The sequence below is a fragment of the Colobus angolensis genome, unplaced genomic scaffold (assembly GCF_000951035.1).
Source record: "Colobus angolensis palliatus isolate OR3802 unplaced genomic scaffold, Cang.pa_1.0 Scaffold109, whole genome shotgun sequence".
In the NCBI taxonomy this organism is placed as follows: Eukaryota; Metazoa; Chordata; class Mammalia; order Primates; family Cercopithecidae; genus Colobus; species Colobus angolensis.
In genome coordinates, this window is record NW_012111919.1 from 7,429,205 (window position 1) to 7,451,114 (window position 21,910).

At 40.3% G+C, this 21,910-nt stretch overlaps 1 protein-coding gene across 2 annotated transcripts in view; it reads left to right on the forward strand.

Moving 5' to 3' along the window:
• The window catches only part of PUM2 (pumilio RNA-binding family member 2), a 108,330-nt gene continuing 86,420 nt past the window's right edge, over positions 1 to 21,910 (forward strand). For both annotated transcript variants that reach the window (XM_011951090.1, XM_011951098.1), the window contains exon 1: positions 1 to 135. The gene's annotated coding sequence lies outside the window, so the exon portion shown is untranslated. The remainder of the gene's footprint in view (positions 136 to 21,910) is intronic.

Below are 21,910 nucleotides of genomic sequence, written 5' to 3' on the forward strand. Positions count from 1 at the left end.
GGGGAGGGTGGTAGGTGGAGAAAGAAGACATTGCCGCCACCGAAGGCAGAGGAGGGGGAGGACCGCCAAGAGCGACGCCGCCGTGTGCCCAACGGTCGGTGACCCCGGCTGAGGCAGCGCGGCCGCAGCAGCCCTGTAAGTCAGTCCGCGCTCGCTCTTTCTCCGGTCCTTTGGCGCTGCCGGGGCTGGCTCCCCGGGCTTTGTGCGGCGGCGTCGGCGGGAGCCGATCACCAGCGGGAGGGCGGACGGGGCCTGCTGAGTGCCCGGGCAGGTGCGGCCTGTGGCCAGCTCGCACAATGCAGGGGGAGGGGTGCCGGAAGGGGGTGTGCGCGCGCGGCAGAGGGGGCGCCCGTCCGACAGCTTTCCCGCTTCCTTCCCTCACTTGGGCCGCCGCCTCGGGGGCCTGGGGCGCCGACCCGGTTCTCCCCCAGATTCGGCGGACTGGAGATTAGAGACCGAGCTGTCGGCCCTGGGTTTCGGAAAGTGGGGGAGAGGCCGGGTGGCCCCAGAGAAGCATGCGGATTGCAAGTGGGTGAAGAGGAAGGAGTGGGTTTATGAAAACAAGTGTGGGCATTTTCAAAGGCCCGAGTGTGTCCGGGAAAAGCTTGCCGTGGACAGATGTAGGTATGAAGCAGTGACTTGGATCCGCCTTGTTTAGGTGATGTTTTATTATAGGAACGGATTTCGATACTCAGAAAAATATGTAACTTATAACCAAAGACAAGATTAGCGGCTTCTGCTATTTGAGCAGTAGTTTTGTATCTGAAGTGGGTCAGATTTTGGGGAAGATGTTTAAAGTTTTGTGCCCACACACGTGTAAAAGTGTTGTTTCTGAGAACACAGCTAGAGAAAACCTACTGAACTTAGCTTTTTATTCTAACATACGTAAACTTTTGAAAGCATCACGTTAGCACTTAGTACTTCGAGATTTTTACTTGTTGAGAAAACTGGGGGCAGATGTTTTGGTGAAGGAAACCATGAGAAAAATGTTTGTACACGCTGAAGAGAAATGTAATGCCTGTAAAGGTATTGTATGTCAAGAAAACAATTTTAGTAAAAGGAGTTACCGAAGGATTTTTAAAGCTTGTTTAATGGTTAGGTTTCGTGTTTAATAGGTGACTCTTCGCGCCATGTGACCTGGAGTATTGGAAGATGACTTAAGTAATCCTGTAAAAAAAAAAAAAGAATATTTTCAATTTGTTTCTGTTCTTAGCCTCCTTTTAACAATGATTTACTTCATTTGCTCCATAATCATGAGTAAATGATGGCGTTTTCCGTGCTGCAAGGATTTCTTTAAAATTCCGATTTTTGGGCCGGGCGCGGTGGCTCAAGCCTGTAATCCCAGCACTTTGGGAGGCCGAGACGGGCGGATCACAAGGTCAGGAGATCGAGACCATCCTGGCTAACACGGTGAAACCCCGTCTCTACTAAAAACTACAAAACACTAGCCGGGCGAGGTGGCGGCGCCTGTAGTCCCAGCTACCTGGGAGGCTGAGGCAGGAGAATGGCGTGAACCCGGGAGGCGGAGCTTGCAGTGAGCCGAGATCCGGCCACAGCACTCCAGCCTGGGCGACAGAGCGAGACTCCGTCTCAGAAAAAAAAAAAAATTCCGATTTTTGGTGAAATTGCATTGTGTAGAATTTTCTTGGTTCCATGAGGGCAGTTTTTGTATGCAGAAAATGTTTACGATAATCTTAAAAATAAAATTATATTTCAGAAACCTGGTTCTTGAGGATTTAAGTCCAGTTTTTTATTCTGTTTACAGGTCTAGCTATTTTGAGTTATAATTGCCAGTAACAATCTTAAGCATCTTCCAACAATTTAAGCTGTGTTTAACACATGCTTTCCTTAATTTGAGTCCAAAGTTCTCTTAGGTGTTTCAGTATTTAGCAAGATTTCAACTTCCAAAAAGAGCCTAAATTACTGACATGATTTGTTCTTACAAAGCTGACACTTTAGACTCAATTCTCAGGCATTACAAATACTGTATATAAATTACCACATAATATTTGGATTTTGTTTCTCTTAAACATTCCATACTTGTTTATAAATCTTTTTTTCTTTTTTGAGACAGGGTCTTTCTCTGTCGCCCAGGCTGGAGTGCAGGTGGTGAGATCTCGGCCCACTGCAGCCTCCGCTTCCCGGGCTGCAACTGTTCTTCTACAGGCGCACGCCACCACGCCCGGCTAATTTTTGCATTTTTGTAAACAGGGTCTCACTATGTTGCCTAGGTTCGTCTCCTATGTTGCCTAGGCTGAACTCCCGAGCTCAAGCGATCCTTTCCGCCTCGGCCTCCCAGAGTGCTGGGATTACAGGCGTGAGCCACCGCACCCGGCTTGTTTATAAACCTTTCTGGTATTGAAAGATAATTTGCCTTCCTGAGTTTGTACTTATCTTAGTTAACAAAAGTAATTATGACCAGAGATTCGGGCCAGGTGTGAAATCGACAGCCAATTTTCTCAGTAACCAAGCTGTCTCCTTTTTATAGACCCTGACATGAACTGCATAATTTTAAGTGGAGGTGGGTTCCTGTCTCCTAAACTCAGGTTCTACATACTTCCTAACTTAAATACTTTGTTGGGTTTCCAGGATATGGAAATACTTTGTATTTTTTCATATTCTTAAAATTTACAGGTACTTAAAATATCTGAATATTTGATTCTCACATGGCTTTGTCTACATGGCTGCAGTCAGAGCTTGAGACCATTTTACTAACAGATGTGATTAAGATAAAAATTATACTTATAACCAGGTAAATTGGTTTGTGGCGTATTAAGTAGATTTCTTGCTTTTCTTCTTTAATTTTTTTTTTTTAAATATAGGCGAGACTTGCTATGTTGCCCAGGCTGGTCTCAAACTCCTAGCCTCAAGCAGTTCTCCCGCCTTGGCCTCCCAAAATACTGTGATTACAAGCATGAGCCTCAGTGCCAGACCCTTGTTTTTAGGAAATGCATTAAAATAGTCTAACTTGTTGCTTTTGTCCTACCTCCTTGCTTTGCTTTGATGAGTTTTTAAGAGGGAAGGCTGATGAAATATGGCTGAGCCCCTTCCTCTCTCTCTCTCTCTCTCCCTCTCTCTCTCTGTCTTTCTCTCTTTCTCTCTCGTGTCTCTCTCTCGTCTCTCTCTCTCTCTTTCATGAGACTACCAAAGTTAGACTCCCCATTTCCAGAGGACGGTAGTTGTCCAGTGCTACTTGTGACTGGGTTAGAATGATTATGGAGTGTGTTGTTAAGACGCCCTCTTGGCCTAGGTCTAAATTATGCCTCCACTATGACTTTATTGGTAGTAAAGGAAATCTTTGGATTAGCACAAGTCCAGCTACTGTGTCTTTCAGTCAGTTCTGAATTCTGGTGTGGAAAAAGGTTTCCTCAAACCCTATGATTTAGGAGCTAATATTTTAATAGTGATTTTTATATTTGGCAATGTAGACAGGAGACAGTTTTTATTTAAAACTTAATTGCTTTTGTAGTTGAAAAAGTTTTCTGTTTTCAGGCTTTTCGAGTGAGTGAAACGCTGTATAGAATTATTAGGTAGGTGCATGATAAATACTTTTTGAGTTTCATGTAGCATTATGTTTAGAGACATGTTAGTGTTTTTTTTTCCTTAGTGACTTTTTCTTCAAATAACAAAGATAAAGAGATTTATCTTTTTAAATGAAAAATCAAGGCATGCCTAATTAAACACAAGTATTAAAAGTTTTGTTTGACCTTTGCTTGGTTCCTTTTTATATTCTTAAGTGCTTTAAAGAATTTTTAAAAAGATTGTTTATTTAAGCATGTTGGCAAAAGCATAGTTTCATTAATAAGCTCTATTCTGCAAGTTTAGCTACTGAATCCCATCTATTTTCAGGTTGCGTGTTGTAGATTTTCACTTCTTTCTCACTATTCTCTTGTGGAGGAATAAAAGATTTTGGAATAGAGTACTGAGAAATATCCAAATGTACACACCTTGTATGCATATCTCTGTAGCTGGCAAGTGCAAAAAAAGAAGTAGCATGAAGTGTAAAAGGAGAAGGGAGGTAATTGAATTGTTAGATGGTTTGATTGACTGCAAATGGGACAGGAAAAAAAAAGTAATCATCACCTATTTGGAGCAAAATATGTTGGGACCACAGTAGCACCCTAAAATGTTTCCTGGAAGGGACCTGGTGCAATTGGCTATGAAACTGTACTCAAAACCACCTAGTCAACACTGCCCCGGGAAATGGAACCTGCAGCTGACTGCCAACACACATACAGTGTGGTCATGGCAGGGCAGTAGGGAAGGATTATATACATTTTTTTTAGTTCTGGGGAAAACTACATTAATGGAGGGAACCTGGTTTGAGGATAGCTCTTTGATCTATTTTATTGTAGTAGCCATCTTATGACAAGAGTGACAAGTTCTGGATCTCAAAGTGGTGATCCCTGACTTTAGTCAGTTTCTGAAAAAGTTAAGATCAGTGAGAGAAAGATGCAATTGGTCTTATGCATTCAGACGTTAAAGAATGCAAATAAGTGTTAGAGACAGAGTGCCCCTAAGTATAGGTCTTTATTAGCAGTCAAATGAAGCAAACTGTAGGAAGAAAAAAATGTGGATTGTATTGTATGATTTTGTAAATACCAAAAATGTATACAGATGGGAACTGCTTGTATCTTCCATTTTGATGACCACGTCATTTTTAATTTATTGAAAACATCTCCATAGTAGCTTATCAGTACTTTTAGCATAATTACGTGCAAACGCATTCAGTTATCTGTGATAAAACTTGAATCTTTAAAACCAATTCAACATGAACATAATTATGTCTTGAAGTTGAGAGGATAATGGCTCCAGGTTTTGCCTATAGGTGTTTTCTTGGATCACCTTTCCATGGAAGTGTAATTTATTTTTATCCAAAGAAGAGTCTTAGGTGCCCTCGTTTTAGTATCTAAATTATGTGCATCCTACACTAGCAAAAATAGGAGTGCTCTTGGCTCTTGCTAAAGGTAAATTATTTGCCAGTTCTTTCAGAATCGTGGTTGAGAAAATATTTATGGAGTATGGATATTCAGTCCATTTGTAGTCTGAATATTAAAATGTTGTCTTTTCATCAAGCTAGACTACCAGAAACCAGCACAGTTTTTTTTTTTTTTTTTTTGAGGCAGAGTTTCGCTCTTGCCTAGACTGGGGTGCAATGGCGCGATCTCTTCTCACTGCAACCTCAACCACCCAGGTTCAACCAATTCTGCTGCCTCAGCCTACCAAGAAGCTGGGATTACAGGCGCCCACTACCACACCTGGCTGATTTTTGTGTTTTTAATAGAGACAGGGTTTCACCATGTTGACCAGGCTGGTCTTGAACTCCTGACCTCAAGTGATCCACCCGCCTTGTTCTCCCAAAGTGCTGGGATTAGAGGTGTGAGCCACTGTGCCCTGCCCCCCACATTTTTTTTTTTTTTTGAGAGTTGCAGACATATCATGTGCCACACTGTCCTTAGGTGTTGGTGATAATGGTGATATGTGGTCCTTGTTTTTAAGGCCTTTATAGGAAAGTAGAGAGAAAGAGGATTGTTATTGTGATTACAGTGTAGCATGCTAGCCTGCCACTGAGGTGGTATTATAAAAGTGCTATGGTGTGGGCACAGTGGTCCATGCCTGTAATCTCAACACTTTGAGAGACTGAGGCGGGACGATCACTTGAGTCCAGGAATTCAAGAACAGCCTGGCCAGCATAGGGAGACCTTGTCTCTACAAAAAATTTAAAAATTAGTCTGGCACTGTGGCACACACTTATAGTCCAAGCTATTTGGGAGGCTGAGGTGGGAGGGTCACTTGAATCCAGGAGATTGAGGCTACAGGGAGTTGTGATCGTGCCACTGCACTCCAGGCTGGGCGACAGAGGCCCTGTCTCTCCCCTCCCCCCCAAAAAAAGTGCTGTGGACACATGTAGGTAGAGACTGCAGGAACAGGAAAAACTTTTCACAAGAGGTAAAGCGGAATCTTAAAATATTATAGAAGTAAATTTAGTCCTGAGATGGGTGAAGTGGCATTCGGCCAGAGGGATTAATAGCTGTAGTAATCCTGATAGGGGGAATGGCAGAGCTTAAGGTGCAGTTATAGGGAGGAGGATGACAAAGGAGAGATAGGTAGAAACCCACCAGATTGAAGTCCTTTATCTGATATGGACAGTCCAGGATTGTAATTTAGGATGATTTAGACAATCATGCTGTCCTTGGAAAGCCTTAGACAATTACTGTGTAGTTTTCCTGGATTATATTAGGAGTTAGGTATTTCACTTTTCCTTGAGGAACTGACTATAAGAAAGACTATGAGCCTGGGCACCTAACACTGGGAGGCCGTGGCAGGTATATTGCTTGAGCTCAGGAGTTTGAGACCAGCCTGGGCAACGTGGTGAAACTCCATCTCTACAAGAAATGCAAAAATTAGCTGGGCATGGTGGCTCCAGTCTGGAGTCCCAGCTACTTGGGAGGCTGAGGCACAAGGATCTCTTGATCCCAAGAGGCAGAGATTGCAGTGAGCCAAGATTGAGCCACTGCACTCCAGCGTGGGCAACAGAGTGAGACCCTGTCTCAAAAAACAAAATAAAAAACAAAAGACTATGAAACCTTGTATCTGATAACGGGAATGTTGAAGATATTTTCTGTTACAACTCATTTGCCTCAATAATGCTCCACTTAAGAAATTGCCCGCTTTTTTTTTTTTTTTTTTGCTTTGAGACTGGGGTGAGGGCGGGTGTCTCACTCTGTTGCCCAGGCTGGAGTGCAGTGGCGAAGTCACTGCTCACTGCAGCCTCAACTGCCCAGTCTCAAGCGGTTCTCTCACTTCAGCCTCCCAAGGAGCTGGGACTACAGGCGCACAACATCATATGCAACTAGTTATTTTTGTATTATTTGTAGATACAAGGTCTCGCAATGTTGCCTTGGCTAGTCTCGAATTTGTTGCCCCAGGTGGTCTTGAATTCTGGACTCAAGCAGTCCTCCTGCCTTGGCCTCCTAAAATGCTAGGATTATAGGTCCAAGCCACCATGTCCAACAGAAATTTCTTTTAAAGCTTAGTGTTAAGAATAAGGTTGCACCCAAGGGGTTGGTATGACTTCTTTCTCTGGATGATGAGAATTGTGCATACTCACTGTTTGTACAATTACTAGCACAACTAGTTAGCATTAAACTTACTAGTTTATTTGCTATTTTATTTAATAAATTATTTAGTTATTTTTATTTAGAAACTTTTTTTTTCTTTTTTTTTTTTTTTTGAGGCAAGGTCTCTGTCACCCAGGCTGTAGTGCAGTGGTGTGAACATGACTTACTGCAGCCTTGACCTCCCTGGCTCTAGTGATCCTCCAACCTCAGCCTCTTGAGTAGCTGGGACCACAGGCATGTACCAATATGCCCAGCTAATTTTTTTGTTTGTTATTTTGTGTATTTCCTTTAAGGTAGTCTGCCATCTTCCAAACATTTGCTTAAGTAAATGAAGTAAGTTTTATTTAAGTTATACTGAAGATTTTTTTTTTAAACATAGACCCTTTTAAAAATATATAATTTAGCTGGGCATGGTGTGGCACTACTGTAACCCTAGAGGTTGAGGCAGGAGGATTGCTTGAGCCCAGGTTTGGAGGCTATGATGGAACCACTGCACTCTAGCCTGGGTGACAGAGTAAGACCCTGTCTATAAATATATATATGATTTAATACTTAATCCTTGAAACTAACACAGATTTGGTTTCTCTTCATACATTTCTACCTAGATGTTTGGTGGTGTTTTTGATGTAACTACTTGCCTTTTTAAAACTTAACTATCTTTAGGAAATTGGCTTGGTCATTTCATCTCACTTTAAAGTTAACCAGTTCAAAGCTTTTCTTGATTACTTGAGGAACTTTAAAAACCAGAATTCATACTAATCACCTAAATGATTCCTTTTACTTCAAAGATTTATCCAATTCATATATATTTCTTAGACTATTCATAAGTCGTAATAAACTAAATATATTTTAAAGCTTTTAACCATAAGTTAGAGTGTTCCTAGACAAAAATTAAATCTCTGTTCTACCCAGTCTTATGAGAAAATTGAATATATTTCATACCTCACATTCATTTTTCTTTAAGTTGTCTTGGAAATGACTAGAAACACTACATAAAATGTATTTGTGTTAACATTTATAGAAAAGTTATGGTAATACTGGGTTAAGGTTAAAAGTTTTAATTGTAGAATTTCTTGGAGCCAGTAACAGAAGGAAGGAAAGATTGAACATGTACTCAGAGCTTGCAAAAGAGCAGGTAGGTGCTACTGAACAGCATACCTGAAATGTGTTGGACAAGGGACCACTTATTTCTGAGAACACTGAGTTAGTGAATATGGAGCATACTTAGGAAAATTCTAAAGAAACTTCTTAAAATTGTCTTCTCCAGTTGTCTCAGACCATGCATTCAGGTTTCTTCCTTTAGTTCTGTTACAATTTAGTAACATTTCTTTTCTTTTCTTGTGTTTTTGTTTTGTTTTGTTTTGAGACGGAGTCTCGCCCTGTTGCCCAGGCTGGAGTTCAGTGGCGCAGTCTCCGCTCACTACAACCACCACCTCCTGGGTTTAAGCGATTCTCCTGCCTCAGCCTCCGTAGTAGCTGGGATCGCAGGTGCCTGCCACCACGCCTAGCTAATTTTTGTATTTTAGTAGAGACGGCCTTTCACCATGTTGGCCAGGCTGGTCTCGAAGTCATGACCTCAAGTGATCCACCCGTCTTGGCCTCCCAAAGTGCTGGGATTACAGGCTTGAGCAACTGTGCCAGGCTTCTAGTTAACATCTCTTAAGTTGTTTTTCCTTGGTGAGGTATTAATTCTAATTGATAGCATGTAACAATTGAAAATTACTAAGATAGCCATGTGAGACAAGTCTTCATTTGTTGGACTTTCAGCCTAATACTAATAGGAACAAAAAGTAACACAATAACTTTTGTACTTTGATAGTTTCCAAACTGTAATGCAGTTAAGCTATATTTATATAGGACATTAATAAATTTATTTTGCTAACTTCAGTAAGTCTTAACAACATGGAGAAATACAAAGATAAAGCCAACAGTACCTTCTCCTTTACCAAAGTTGAGTGAGGTGGTTATTTTGTCATACTTCCCACAAACATATGTAGTCATACATTGCCCCAGTCCTTCTTTGAACAAAAATGGGATCATATGATACACATTAGGCAACTTGGTATTTTTACTTAATATCATGGACATTTTATATATAACTTTAATTACTTGTAATTTTTGTAATGGCTTATTGTTTTAACTTTTTTCTGTTGTTGAGTTTAGCTTATTTTTTAAATGTTGTACTACCATATAAGTGGTGCTGCAGTAAATATCTTTATATAGTTAATTCATTTGTGTTGGTGCTGTTTGTCTAAGGTAAATTTCCAAAAGAGAAACTTCTGGGTCAAAATAATTTTCTTTTTTTGTGGGGATGGGGAGTGGGTGGTGTGCAGGTAAGAGCTGTGGCCCCCACTATGTTGCCTAGGCTGGTGTCCTGGACTCAAGCAGTCCTCCTGCCTTGGCCAACCGATGTGTTGGGATTACAGGCATGAGCCACTGTGCCCAGTCCAGAGAATTTTATATTGGTTTTTAAACAAATAAGAAGTTCAGTTTGATGTGTCATTAATTCTCTAGAAAGCACTTGCATTTCAGTTTCATGTGTTACCTCAATCTTTGCAACAGCCCTAAGAGGGAGGCATTGTTGTTTCCATTTGCAAACGGACAAATGAGATCAAGTTCATTTAGCTAGTCAGTGGCCAACCTGGAACTGTATGCTAGGTCTTTTGATTCTGATTTCTGTTACACCATGATGATTGATACTAACAAAATTTTTTAGTTGGGAAACTTCTAGGGTGTTTGTGGATACATTCCTTAGCCATATGGTGATGTATGAATGTTTCAACCCTATCTGCACAGGGGAAGCATCACCTGGAGAGCTTAAAAAATACTAATAAAATTCTGCCTGTCTTGCCGCCCAGACTAATTCAAGCCAGCCTTTGGCAGGTGGGACCTGAGCAACTGTAGTTTATAAAATCCTCCCACCTGGACTCTGATGTGTGTTGTAAGTGTTTGAGAACTAGTGATCTCAAAATTGGGGTGCTCCTATCCCTGAGGGGTACATGAAGAGTTTCCAGACTACATCTGTTAGTGCATTTAATCTTCTGGGAGTCGATTATCAGGTCCTCACCATATATGTACTGAGAAAGATGGAACTCTGATCCATTCCACATCTTACCATTGTGTATTTTACCCAGGTAGTTAAACTTTGGCACCAAAGAGATAGCTTTCTTTTGTGAGTAATCCTATCTTACATTGCTGTTGGAGTGAAATGCAGCATTCTATAGAACTGGCATATTTTCACCTCCATTGGTATTTTCTGAATTCATATCAACAATATTTTTGGATGAGAGGAGTAATGACAGATTTTTTTTTTTTTCTTAATCGATACGTTTATCAAAAACAGACTAATGATCCTGTGCTTAAAAGTCGTTGTGGTTGTGTGTTGATTTCCACAAAACATAACTATTAAGAGACTCTTCACAAATACACTCAGGGCAGAAAAGGTAAACAGAAATGACTGACAAGACAGTGCCATTTCAGACACAGCTCCCTCAGTACTTGCTAGAAAATGGAGTTTGACATTATTTACAATTATACCAGTATTGTCAGAGGCGAAATGTCACAGGGATAAGGGTACACCAGATCATGATATCGTTTCATACTTCCCAAATAGTTTTAAACTTTAGCTTTGAACGTCAGTTACCAGAGCCAAACTTGTTCTTAACAAGCAGAATTTTATGTCCATTCAAAGAGTCTCTTACACCTTTCTGGGCCTATTCACTTGCAGAGAGGAGTCGAAACTGTAACCAGGCTCTTCATATCGTGCATTCATATGAGATGTCCAGTCTTCATATGCTGTCTAATTTCTTTAAGATAAATGGAGTGACTCGCAGCAGGGCCACGTAGATGAGAAAGTTCATATGGAGGAGATCACATCCTCGCGCATCTTCCGTTTCATCTCCTCCGGGTCCAGCTTCGGCGCGAGGCCCTCAATCCGGAACATCACGGCTCTGACTTTGAAGTTTCCAGATGCCACACGCTCCTCTTCCCCAGATTTTTTTTTTTTAACCAGTTCACTTCTTCCTTTCCTAACGTGTTAAAGAATACATTACAAAGCAAAGGACAATACTAAAATACTTTGAAAGTTAGAAATACGTAAATCATGTTTATCACAGCATACTGTCAAATATATTGACTTTAAATTAAATGTATGATTTAGTTGGCCCTGTTTTTATTTTTATTTATTTATTTATTTTTTTACATTGAGGAATTTATCAAGAGTAGGATAGAACTAACCTAGATGAAATGACATTTGTAAATGCTTATCCTGTGCTTTTCTTTTATTTATTATTTTTTGAGATAGAGTTTTGCTTGTCGCCCAGGCTGGAGTACAGTGACACGATCTCGACTCACTGTAACCTCCACCTTTCAGGTTCAAGTGATTCTCCTGCTTCAACCTCCCGAGAGGCTGGAATTACAGGTGTGTGCCCCCACACTTGGCTAATTTTTATATTTTTACTAGACAGGGTTTCACCATGTCTGCTAGGCTGGTCTTGAACTCCTGAACTCAGGTGGTCCGCCCGCCTTGGCCTCTCAAAGTGCTGGGCTTATAGGCATGAGCCACCACGTCCGGCCTGGTTTTCTTTTTTCTTTTAAATCAGATGGTGAGAGAATATTTATGTCTACAAACTGGGCTTTGCTTTTTAAAAACCTGGTGTCATAAAAGTAAGGCTAATGATATTTACTGTAGTGAGTATTGAGTGTACACGTAAATTCTTTTATATTCTAAAATGGTTGGAAGCTTACAAACAAGACTAAAATGAAAATTGAAAATATTTTTCTTTTAAGTGATGCTTAGTTTAGATATTTTATTGTACTTTTTTTTTTTTTTGAGACGAGTTAACCCTGGTCATTTTCCACCTCCTGGTCTCAAGTGATTGTTCCCATCTCAGTGTCCCAAGTAGCTGAGATTACAGACATGTACCACCTAGCATGCAGAATTACATAACTACTGTAATTTATTTGCAAGTCATGATACATATCCTGTATGTAAGTGTATTTATTTTAGGAAAAATCTAGTCTTGCTCATACATTATAGTAAACACTTTTTTTTTTAAATAAGCTATAGAAATCACTCATTTTTTAGTGTTTAGATGTGGCATATTATTAATTTATTGAATATTTGGGTGCTACCATATATAAAGCCATTGATTTCGAAGTTAACATGACTATGAGAACTATATAAATGTGCTGTGATTTTTTCATGTATATATTTTAAGTATTTCTAAAGTTATAACTAGTGTGTGGAAAACATTCTAGGAGTTAAGAACTATGAAATGTAATGTAAAAATCATGCATATCCTTTTTCTAGGTGTGACCATTATTAATGGTTACGTGTGACTCGCCCCATATATGCTTGCATCCTGTTTTTACAAAACTAGGATGATAGGAGCAGAGATTGGTTTTCACCTTCCCTTTTCATGTAATAACCTGGAATATTTGTATTGTATCGTTTCCCTTCCCTATTACTGTATTCTTAGTATTCCTTTTGACCTCCCTCATAACTAGGAACATTTCATGGAACACTAGCATAACCAGAACAGTTGATGAGATTGTGTGGGATTTTTTTCTTTCCTAGTTATGATTTAGAGAAGTTTTAAAATTTAATGGGCAAGATGTATTAGTAATACGGCAACATACCAGTTAAATTCCGTGTGAATTAAGAGAAAGATTGTTTGGGGTCAGTTTTAGGGAAAGCTGCATTTGAGCCAAACTTTGAGGGATTTGTGGGATTTGCATATGAAGGGATAAATGGTAAAGAGTTGTCCAGGTGTTTTTGTTTTGTTTTGTTTTTGAGACGGAGTCTTGCTCTGTCACCCAGGCTGGAGTGCAGTAGCGCAATCTCGGCTCACTGCAACCTTCGCCTCCCGGATTCAGGTGATTCTCTTGCCTCAGCCTCTCAAGTAGCTGAGATTACAGGCACACACCACCCCACCTGGCTAATTTTTTGAATTTTTAGTAGAGACAGGATTTTACCATGTTGGCCAGGCTGGTGTCGAATTTCTGAGCTCAGGTCATCCACCTGCCTCAGCCTCCTAAAGTGCTGGGATTACAGGCATGAGCCGCCACGGCTTTTGGAGAGTAGTGTAATTGGCATTAGCTTAAGTGATGGCTTATGCTTGGTTGGTATGGGAAAGAGCATGGGCTTTGGAGTTTTGGTAGCATTATGTTCTCTACCATTTTAGTAGCTTTTTAGGGTAGGGAAATTGGCAAAGTAATAATACAGTATCTACTTTGCTGGATTGTAGTGAGAATTATATATAATGTGCCTGGTACAATTTGTGGCATAAAATGGGGCGCTCAATAAAATTTCTGTTGTTACTCTCTTTGGGGGAAGGTTGTCTGATTAAAAATTAGTCTCTAGGCCGGGCGCGGTGGCTCAAGCCTGTAATCCCAGCACTTTGGGAGGCCGAGACGGGCGGATCACGAGGTCAGGAGATCGAGACCATCCTGGCTAACACGGTGAAACCCCGTCTCTACTGAAAAATACAAAAAACTAGCCGGGCGAGGTGGCGGGCGCCTGTAGTCCCAGCCACTCGGGAGGCTGAGGCAGGAGAATGGCGTAAACCCGGGAGGTGGAGCTTGCAGTGAGCTGAGATCCGGCCACTGCACTCCAGTCCGGGCGACAGAGCGAGACTCCGCCTCAAAAAAAAAAAAAAAAAAATTAGTCTCTAAAATTTGTACCCATTTGGAAATAAGTTTTTAGGAAACAGTTTCATGCACTAGTCAGAAGTATGGTTGAGGAAGTTAATAAGCCAAATTAAGTTTATATGAAGGCTTGGACCCTAAGTGAATTAACCTCAAGGAGAGTAACCCCCTTTATAAAATTGCAGTTTATAAATGTTTTAAAACAATTTTTGTCCAAATTGTGTAACTGACCTTCAAGGCCCAGCTTAGGTACCACCTGCCTTATGTGGCTTTCTGTCAGACAACTATATGTATTTTATTAAACTTTATTTTTTTCTAACCACCTAGCCTTTTCATTTATTAAACTTTATTATGGAAGCTTTCAAACACATAGAATAGTAAGTATTGTGAACCCTTGATAGCTACCATCCGTATGCAACATTGTGTGAAATCTTATTTATACCCATATTTTAATTTTTGAAGGAGTATTTCAGAGTAAATCCCAAACAATATGCCGTTTCAAGCATAAATGCTCTTCCTGATGAGGACTTACAAAAAACAAACCCAATCCTCTTGCTAGTATTGTAACTAATAGAATTCCTTACTGTCATCTAATACTCATTCTATATTTGAGTTTCTCTAATTTTTCTCAAAAAAGTCTTTATAGCTGGTTTGTGAGAAGCAGGATTCAAACAAGGCGTACACAGTTTTTTTGACATTTAGTCCTATACCACAGTCTATGTAATCTGCTTCCCCCCTTTCAAAATTTTATGTCATAAATATGTATTTGGATCAGTAGTTTTATTATAATATTAGATTGAAGCTTAGTGTTTTTTGAAGGCAGTTCTTCATATGTGGTGGTACTGTTTCATATTATATTACATTATGAGTCATATAATGTCTTACTCCACTATTAGGATGATGTCACATTTTAAATAACAAAATAATTTAGGAATTCTAGGCCAGGTGTGGAGACCCATGCCTATAATCCCAGCAGTTTGGGAGGCCGAGGTGGAAGGATTACTTGAGCTCAGGAGTTCAAGATAGGCCTGGGCAACATAGTGAGACCCCATCTGTACCACACACACATGCACACAAAATTTAGCCAGGCCTGGTGGCACCTGTGGTCCCAGTTACTCAGAAGGCTGAGATGTTTGGCCGGGCGCGGTGGCTCAAGCCTGTAATCCCAGCACTTTGGGAGGCCGAGACGGGCGGATCACGAGGTCAGGAGATCGAAACCATCCTGGCTAACACGGTGAAACCCCGTCTCTACTAAAAATACAAAAAAATTAGCCGGGCGAGGTGGCAGGCGTCTGTAGTCCCAGCTACTAGGGAGGCTGAGGCAGGAGAATGGCGTGAACCCGGGAGGTGGAGCTTGCAGTGAGCTGAGATCCGGCCACTGCACTCCAGGCTGGGGGCAGAGCGAGACTCTGTCTCAAAAAAAAAAAAAAAGAAGGCTGAGATGTGAGGTTCCCTTGAGCCTGGGAGGTCAAGGCTACAGTGAACCCTGATTACGTCACTGCTCCATGTTGGGCAACAGAGCAAGACCCTGTCTCTTAAAAAAAAAAAAAAAAATTGTATCTTTGACTTTAGAACCACTTTTTAAGCCAGGCACATTTGCTCATGCCTGTAATCTTAGCATTTTGGGAGGCCAAGGCAAGGTGCAGATCGCTTGAGTTTAGGAGTTCAAGACCAGCCTGGGCAACATGGCAAAACCCTGTCTCTACAAAAAATGCAAAAATTAGTCGGACATAGTGGTATGCACTTGTAGTCCCAGCTCCTTAGGATACTGAGTAGAAGGATCACTTGAGCCCAGAAGTTCAAGGCTGTAGTGAGCCACGATCAATGCCACTGCACTCCAGCCTTGGCGATAGTGAGACCCTGCCTTAAAAAAAAAAAAAATACCAAACCCAAAAAAACCACTTTTTGTGTTATGTAAAGTTTTCTAAAGCTTGTCATCTTCATTTCCATCTCAATTATTTGACCTGCTTGTTTCAGACAATACCTAAAGCATCAAAACCCAGCATAGATTGAGGCCATTTAGTGTGTAGATCTTCTCTAAGTAGTATATTTTTCAAAATAAGGCAACTTTTCTTCAGCAGTATTTTGATTCTTCAAATAAGTCAGTTGAGAGGGTGCCTTACAAGATGAGAGACTTTTGTAAAGGCCCAAATATATGGTAATTCCCCTTTCAGAGAATTTTAATGGAACAGAAGTCTTATATTTGCACATATGTAGATTTGTCTAAATGATGAGGTTGGAATAAAACATTTAATTAAAAGATTTGAGCTTTGAGCTAATAGGGTCTTGGAAGGAGATTTTTTATTTTTGTAAGTCTGTACGTTGACAACACTAATTTTTATGCCAAATTTCATTCAAAACATAAAACTTGACTTTTTCTTATTATAGTTGAGTCAGTAATACTATTCTTTGTTACAGAGTTTTTTGCCTTGCTGGTAAAGCAAGCAGAGGTAACTCCCCCATGAAAGTATTTGGACAAACTAGAAAACAGACTGTTGATGTAGCTCTTGGTTGACCCACTAGCTAAGTGACTTGTTCATCACTAAAAAACTGTATGATTCAATTTATGCCCTCAGAAAAATAAGAAATTACCGAGAGTTGGTGTGAATAGTAGAAACTTTGTTAAATCTTTGAAGGCTAATGGTCTGCTACAAATACCTAAACCTGAATTTAGATTTACTTTTGTCATGTGAATGAGAAAAGGCGTTGCTAAACAAAAAAATTTTGTTGGCAGATTTGCAATAAAGTGATTTAATTTGCTGAGCAGAAGAAGGTACTCTTTAGGAATTCAGCACTTGTTTGTTTGCCGTAGATACCACTAATGTTCAGCGATTATGTTCTTTAAAATCAGTCCAGCTGGGTGCAGTAGCTCACACCTTTAATCCTAACAATTTGAGGGACTGAGGCAGGAGGACTGCTGGAGCCCAGGAGTTTGAGATCAGCCTAGGCAACATAGGGAGATCCCTGTCTCTACAAAAAATACAAAAATTAGCCAGGCGTGGTGGCGTGCACCTTTAGTCCCAGGTACTCCCAGAGACTGAGGTGAGAGGATGCAGAGAGCTGTGATTGCTGAGGATGCACCACTGTACTCCAGCTTGGATGATAGAATGAGACTTTGTTCCCAAAAAAAAAAAAAAAAAAACAGTCCAAGGAGGATGATTACGAAGACTGTGTCCTAAGAAGCTTAAGTCACTCTGTATATTGACTTATTTGTGACTCAACTAGGTTTTTATGTAATTTTGTTGTCTTTGTAATTGATACAAAAGGAAGATACAGTCTCCAGGCTGTAGATGACAGACTTGGAGAAGTAGTGCCCATGTGAAGTTGCAATCATTAGTCATTTTGTGTTGGTAAATGTCTTCAGCAGTACAAAAAGTCTAAGGGAAAGCCTTGTTCATTGTCCTTATGTTAAAATGAGCATTGTATATTAATATATGAAGACATGTAAATAGTCACTATCCAGATACTAATTGATTTTATGATCGAAATTCACATTGCATAAAATATGTTTTTTTCATTCATTAAATGTTGAACATTTGACATAGCTAAGGCAGCCACTAATCCCTTTGACCCTAGAGGTTAATTTCTACTATGACATTAATTTATAATTATAAGATTTTAAAAGTGTGATTAGTACCATGTGGCGGTAGAGTGGTTTAATACCATATATTGTATCTCCAAATGCTTTCCCCACCGATTTTTAATGGTAGGTATATGGTAAGAAGTTGGACCAGATATCCAGGAATAAATAATATTTTTAATTTAAAAAATTTTTTGGGGAGACTGGGTAATTTGTAAAGAAAAGAGGTTTAATTGTCTCATGGTTCTACAGGCTGTACATAAAGCATAGTGGCTTCTACTTCTGGGGAGACCTCAGGAAACTTAGAATCATGACAGAAGGTGAAGCGAAAGCAGGCACCTCTTATGTGACTAGAACAGGAGGAGACATACTTTTTAAACAACTGGATCTTAGAAAAACTATCACAAGAATAGCACCAAGGGGATGGCAATAATCCATTCATGAGAACTCTGCCACCATGATCTAGTCACCTTCCAGTAGGCCCCACCCCCAACACTGGGGTTTACATTTTGACATGAGATTTGGGTGGGGACACAGATCCAAACCATATCTCAGGGTCTCACTGTGTTGCAAGGAGTGGTCTTGGACTCCTGGGCTCAAGCGATCTTTCTATATTGACCTCCCAAAGTCCTGAGATTACAGGCATGAACCATCCTGCTCAGCCAAAACAGATAACTTTTAATGATGTAAATGTCTTATATTAATGCATTTTTTTGGTTCTTTACACAAGCTATTTGTCAATTTTTTGGCTTTTGTTTTGTTGTTGTTGTTGTTGTTTGAGACACGGTCTTACTCTTACCATGGCTCACTGCAGCTTCAACCTCCCGGGCTCAAGCGATCCTTTCATCTCAGCCTCCCGGGTAACTGAGACCACAGGTGTGCACCATAATGCCCAGCTAATTTTTTAATTTTTTTTGTAGAGATAGGCCTCCCTATGTTGCCAAGGATGGTCTTGAATTCCTGGCCTCAAGCGATCCTCCCACTGTAGCCTCATAATGTGTTAGGATTACAGGCATGAGGCACTGTGCTCAGTTGTTGACTTTTTGGATTATGCACTAGTAAATAGGAAAACTATCACTGAGCTAAATCAAGTTGTTATTTGAGTACTTCACCTATTTTTCCTCACATCATTAGTAATAATCTGCCTATAGAAAAATTAGCTAATATTGTTAAAGTTTAGAATGAGCAAAATTAAGACACTGTCATTTCTTTTGCTAAGAAACAGTCATAACCTCAAAAATGACTTTTTAATTCAAATATAAGATTACACTGGGTCTTGGCCAAAGAAAAGTTTCTGTCGTATGTTTTCTGTCTTGGTAAGTTCTTATTATTTATTAAAGAAAATAATATTGGAGATTTGAGCCTTAATAATGCAGACCAAAAAAAAATTGAAGATAGAATTTATACGCCAAGCGGTACATGGTACCATAACTCCTGAATACATTTTTTTCAAATAAACAGTGAAATAGTGTATAACCAGTTGCTAGTAGGTTCTATTGCTTGTTGGAAAAGATCTTTCCTCCCTAAGATTTAATCATTCGGGTAAAGTCACTAAATTTATGTCCAAATTCTAACATTTTTATTGCCATCAGATGACACCATCATTTGTAGCTGTTTAAGAGACAGCAGATTGACGTACTTTAGAAATTTAGGAGTCCCACTTAGTGGCATATGGGCAACGGTCTCCCCATCCCTTCAACTTTGTTATAGTCTATATGGTGATTATTGCGTGAAAGTTGGAAAAGTTATTTGTCTTCCACTGTCTTGCCCAATTTCTCCTTCATTCTCTTTCTCATAATTGAAATAAACAGTAACACCCTAAACAGAAAAGCCGAGCTTAAATCATGCTGGTGGGGGTGGGGTTTTTTTTAAGTCTTTTTACTGTGACTACCCTGATTATTGAAAGATAATAAAATCACCTCCATTTAGATATGATCCGTAACCCCCAGTCGTTGGGGGCAAAAAACAAAAAAAACCACTCTAGTAGTGTAAGTGAAAAAGTTGAAAGCAAAGCCCTGATGCTTAACTTTCAGTATACTCATATTTGGAAGTGGATTTTGTGTATTTGAGTTTTGGGGAGCAGTCAAGAGAGAAAATGAACGAGAGCAGAGGTCTGTAAACTGCGGCCTGCAGGCCAAATCTGACCCATCACCTGTTTTTGCATGGCCCGCTCTATGGGAATGGTTTTTACATTTTTTGATTGTTGGAAAAGATTTTAGAAGAAAAATTTGTGATACATGAAAAACACATGAAACTCAATGTACAGTTTATCAAGTTTTATTGGGACATATCTGTGTTCATTCATTTTGGTATTGTCTATAGGTGTTTTCGTGCTACAGAGGCATAATTGAGTAGTTGCAGCAGAGATCATATGGCCTGCACAGCCAAAAATGTTGACTCCTACACTAGGGGCATGATTTATCCCAACAGTAAGAATGGATCCAAAGAGCTAAGAGACCTCTCAAAATTATCCAGAGGTTCTTTAACTTATATGACCTCATCTGTTTGGACCACTGATAAAAACCTGAAAGTAAGCAAAAAAGGTAAAGCTCTAGCTTTGACTCTTGAGAAAAATTCGTGTCTACTACTGATACTGTTTTTTTCTTTTTTTTCTGCTTTAGATACTGGTTTTTTTTTTTTTTTTTTTTTTGAGACAGAGTCTTGCTCTGTCGCCCTGGCTGGAGTGCAGTGGCCGGATCTCAGCTCACTGCAAGCTCCGCCTCCCGGGTTTACGCCATTCTCCTGCCTCAGCCTCCGGAGTAGCTGGGACTACAGGCGCCCGCCACCTCGCCTGGCTAGTTTTTTGTATTTTTAGTAGAGACGGGGTTTCACCGTGTTAGCCAGGATGGTCTCGATCTCCCGACCTCGTGATCCGCCCGTCTCAGCCTCCCAAAGTGCTGGGATTACAGGCTTGAGCTACCGCGCCCGGCCTAGATACTAGTTTTAACAGTTTTCTTGGGTTTGCCCTTTCCCCACATTGACTAACTTCTTGGTAACCATGGCTGTTAGATTAGAGGTCTCTGCATAATTTTTCTCTTTGTGGGGCAGCTTTAAGGCTACTGGCGGAAGCTCAGTCACTGAAATCTGAGGTTGGTCTTGTATTAAGGTCCAATCTAGCACTTTATTTTAGCTATTACAGATAACAGTAACCAAGGGATTGAATATTTCTCCTTAAAATTAGTTTGTGTTTTCTTAGACATTTACTTTGTGAGAGTTAGGTCCATCTTTAAATTCCATTGGTAACTTTTACCCTTAGTAACTGAGCGCAGCCCAACTCCTGTTCCATACCGTGAGGGACCACATGGCCACCTAGGAATCAGAAGTTTCTCATCCCCTACTTTTTTGTTGTTTCTATTCCCAAACAGCATGTTTCTTTTCTTTTTCTCTCCCCAAGTTGTCTGAACAAACCACGTTTCTGTGAGCCAGGGCTGTATTAGCAAATCCCACTTCTGACACCAAATGTAAGGCTGTAGGATAAAAACACAGTTTATCCTACTGTACCCTTACAATACAGAACACTTCTATGATCCCACATGTATTACTTGATATGCTGTATCAAGCAATCTGTCCTGCAGCAAATTCTCCAGTGGACACCAGCTGGATGTCCTATAACTCATTTCTGACCCTGTCTCCCTGGAGAGAGTGTCAGCTCCCACAGATTGAGAGCTTGGGCCTACAAGACTGTCCCCCCACTTCAGATTCCAGTCACAAGTCGTAGGTTGTTACCTAGATTTCTGACTGACCAGCTGTAAATCAGGTGTCCCTCTAACCTTCTTTGTTCAATTAATTTGCTAGAGCAGTTCACAAAACTCAGGGAAACACTTTACTTAAATTTACCCATTTATTATAAAGGATATTACAAAGAATACTGTTGAGAATAACCAGATGGAAGAGATGCATTAGGATGAGGTTTGGGAGAATGGGGCAGGCCACTCTCCAGGAACCTCCAAGAGTTCAGCTATCTGTAAGCTCCCAGAATTCAAACATTTTGGAATTTTGCAGACGCATCACCTCATTACGTAGGCATTAAAATCCTTGGTGATCAACTAAGTTTTCAGTCCCTCTCTGGAAGCGGGAGGGGGAAGTGAAAGTTCAAACTCTCTTATCAAAAGGATGGTTCCCCTGGCAACCAGCCCCCAGTCAGTCAGCTCATTAGCATGCAGAAGATACTCATCACTCCAGCGATTCCAGGGGTTTTAGGAGCTTTTTGCCAGGAAGTGGACAAACACCAAAAATACATTTTACAGTATTACAGTTTCAGCCTTTGTTCTAAGATGGTATTTTCAGCAGGTGTAAAAGTCTGGATTGGCACTCCTTTCAGCACTTTAAAATCTTGTCCTTTATGTTCTGGGCCCCATTATTTCTGGTTCCAAGTTAGCAGTCATTCATACATCATTATTCCTCTTTATGTAATGTGTTGTTTTTTTTTCTGGCGATCTTCAGGACTTTTTATCTTTGATTTTCAGGGTTTTTATAATGAGTGTAGGTGTGGAATTTTTTGTTCTTTCTTATCTTTCCTCTGGTGTTCACGGGGTTTCTTGAATCTGTAAATTTGACTCTC